The following is a 4,032-nucleotide window of genomic DNA, read 5'->3' on the forward strand; positions in this document are numbered from 1 at the left end:
GAGGAAAATCAATCCTTCATATTCTTCTTGAGTGATAAAGTATTGTTACAAATTCGTATATATAAAGGTAGTGAATTCCAAATATTAGGCCCTGCATATTTCATTGCTTTATGGGCTAAAGTACTTCTTGGAGTGAACAAATGTAAATTAAATGAATGTCTAGCTTGATAGCTATGCAATATGAGATACGAATGTCAAACATGCTCATTGCATTCTTCTGTGCTACAAAGAACTCCCACATTTTGTTCTATAACAGTGTGTTCACAGTGTGGAACAACAAAATGAGAAATTTGAGCATTTCAACATTGCGAATCACATGTTCACATGATTATAGTCCACTTGTGTACACAAAGTCAGAATCCAGACTCTAGAGATTTCCATTATGTAGTATTACATTCAAGCAATTGCGGACATTACTATCAATACACTATGTGACATTTTCAGTAGGTTTTTTTTTGTCACCTAATGAAAAAAAGGACGCAAATGTGTTTCTAAGGTACAATAGTGCAACAATTTAAGCTATGTTTGTGTTCACCTTTCAAAGAAATGCATGTTTTCGTGATTATAACAACACAATTAATAATCATGTCATAGAGCATTTGTAGTTCAACCTTCAAATTTTCTTTATAGTTATATATCGATACCAGGAAAATGTACATCCAATAAAGTGTGATGCGGCACCACTTTGAACAGCTTTCATCAAACATTGACTTAGTCTGTGGTACTTCTCAGTTCTGGCTCCCTTGTGATATACTCTCCCGACAGTTGAATCTAGTTATCATCTTACCTTTGATCATCTCTCTTCTCCTCCACCTCCTCCTCATCTTTCTCCTCCCAATTCTCCTCCTCCGTCATATATTTCCCAATTCCTTCCATTTCATTTGTTGTTTATTACCGAAGTATCACCAATAAATTGCATATATTCCCTTTTTATCCCCTTTTATTGAAGAATAATTGATTTTTTTATTGTATCTCTGTACATTATAGCCCAATAAACAAACGTAGGACTATACTTAATTCTAAAGCATTGATCTTTCCAAAGTATAAATGACAGAACAACCAAGAAAGCGTTCATGTACTTCAAACCATATCAACATGTTACTTGCAGGAAACACTACATAATGCCTTTAACATGTTTAACCCAGTGTATTATTCAAGCTGTCATCTTCTATTTCTTACGACGAGAAGACAAGATTCGAATACAGTTCAGATGAGATCGTAAACGACATATCTCTATACAGTAATAGTATGGTAAAATTAAGGGCATATATATATACCTGACATTTTACTGGGACCACTACTCTCTTTTCATAGATTCCAAATCTATATATAAAGTTATATTAAAAAGATGTCCCCCTCTCCGAGTTCCCTCAGCTCTCTTATTCTTTCTCTCTTTCAATCAATTATTTCTATCTATTTATTTATTTATCTATCTATCTATCTATCTATTGGCCTTTTTTATTCACCTGTCTGTCTATTTACCAACTTATTTATCACTTTCTGTGTATTGTGTTACTTTATACACTGTAGAAACTGCGGTGTTAAAACTGACGCCAATTGGTGTTAATAGAGGACCACACCCTGAGGTGTTAAAATTACACCCTAGAGATTAAACAATGACTTAAGAGTGTAAATGTAACAACAAAAGGTGTTGTAATAACACCTATAGGTGTAAAACTAACACCTCCAATTTAACACCGGTGTAAAATAACTGGTATGGTCCTCTATGTACACCGGTTAACACCACAGTTTTTGGTGTGTAAATAAAAAAGAAAAACTATAATGAAACCAGGGGTATTTATACGATTTGAAATAGTTGAACAATCCATATGATGTCTGCATGCGACAAGTTGTTTAATCTAAATAACTTGTTCATTACACAATAAAGTGTAAGAATATTTGTAATAATATAATAAGTTACTTCTAAAAATAAAATGCATTTGTCTTAATGTAATTTTGTGTGTGCAAATATAACTCAAAGCGAGCAATTACTATATCATTGACAACAAAAATAACCAGTTATAGCTTTAGTCCCATATGTATCTTCAACCTTCTTCTTACCAAAGACCTCCAAGTCATCTTCGACGCCATTCTCTGTCAAACCACGTTGTCTTCTGAGACGACGGCAGCCATTTCTAGTCATGAAATATTAAATAATTCAATTACAATGGATTTGCTGTACCCTGTATTGTAAAGAGCAAACGTTTTCACACGGCGTGACCCAACAGTTCTAATTTAATAAGAGGGTTGGATTGTTGTTAGAGATCAGAGTAAGACATGAGAACCTGAGCTTCACGCACCAGCCATTATGGAAACCACAAGTCGTCTTTCAACCTCCCTGATTAGATCATAAAAAGCAACTTAGCTTTCTTTTTATTATGAGAATACAAACCCACTCATTTCATTTATCGAATAAACACACATTCGTCTTGTGCATACAAATTTTGCACGTTTGACAAATTAGATAAATTGAGTCGTTATAACTTCAATAGAAAGATGCAATTCTTATAGGGCTAAATTAAAGACAATCATTATTGGTTGTGGCCATTAACGTAGGAAAGTGTAAAATGGTCGTTAACTGATGACTGCTATTATACTACTACCATTAGCACTTTAAACGGTAATTTGATAAATGCAAACCCAAAGGTTACACTCTGGTTTCATTTGGATAGACAGATATTACATCGGCCTTTTTGCTCAATTAACATGCACCTATATTTTGTTTTAGTTTTGTTTTGTTTTTCAAATGTTAAATTGTTGTGGGTTTCTATGTATCAATCACACTGCACAGTTGATATTACCAACCATATAGTTTTGATATCATGTAAAAGAATATAATAGCTATTATTTAGAACTAGAACTCGAGAGGTGGGAATTAGTTACCATATTAATATATTTATATCGTCAAAATTTCTAAGCGTCGGTTACTTAATGCCGATTTAAATCCGTTTTAGCGTTATTTATCTTTGACTCTTTACGTGGATTGAATGGGGTTATTTCACATGTAAAGCGATATTTAATTGATATCACTTACCGTTAATATTTGAATTGTGTTAATTGAAGAATTTACATGCAGTGTTATGTGCCAAAGTGGTTTAAGTAATTTATTATTAATCGCTAGGAATATCTGTTAATGTCCCGCGGTCATTTTGAGTTCCTAATAAACCGATTGTAACGTCAGGCAAAATAAACCTCGAGATCAATAGCATATTAGCCTTGCTTGGTTGGGGGTTGTGAAAACAAGAGTTTTAGCTGAAAAGCGTAAAGGTTCTTTCCAAAAATCAATATATTCTGCACTTTGCTTGACCTTGATTCTGTATGTCAGATCAATTTAGATTCATAACGATAATGAATAGATGCAAAATGAGATTAAGGTCATATAACCATGGATGTGAACCTTTGAATAGAGTGCCGGTTTATATACTTTAGAGGAAAATATACGTTCTCTTATACTTTAGAATCATAATGAATTAAAATATAGGTGTACAATAATACTTTGCTGCAATTTTATGTTGAAAATAGGGAGCTTTTCCCAAAATAAATTAGGCAAAGGGGATAATCCCGATTCAGATAAAATCGATCTATGCTACTCTGAGCTTCAATCCGAACTTAAAGACTGAGCATGCGCATATTTTGCTTCCTAATTCTTAATTCACTGACCTCTCTTTGCCGCTGTCACACTGGCGAAACAGATCCGAAACCGATATACAAACGATTACGTTATTTTCAATACCATGTACCATAAATCGTTTCGGATTTCTTGAGATGACTGCGGCAATACCACATGGAACCGGAAGGTTGTCTCAGTTGGTAGAGGGTCCGTCTCACAGCCGCGAGGTCGGGAGTTCAAGTCGTTAAAATATGGGAGTTTCTGCTACCCTGTTTGGTGTTCAGCGATTCAGGAATAGAACTATACGTCGATCTGGCGCTGCACAGTGGCTGCCAGGTCCACGATTAATGGAGGCAAAACGAATATTCAGAGTATTTATATTTAAGATGTCCATTTCGAAAAATAAAATATGGAGTTTCGAA

Source organism: Lytechinus variegatus, chromosome 3 (genome assembly GCF_018143015.1).
Source record: "Lytechinus variegatus isolate NC3 chromosome 3, Lvar_3.0, whole genome shotgun sequence".
NCBI classification, from domain to species: Eukaryota; Metazoa; Echinodermata; class Echinoidea; order Temnopleuroida; family Toxopneustidae; genus Lytechinus; species Lytechinus variegatus.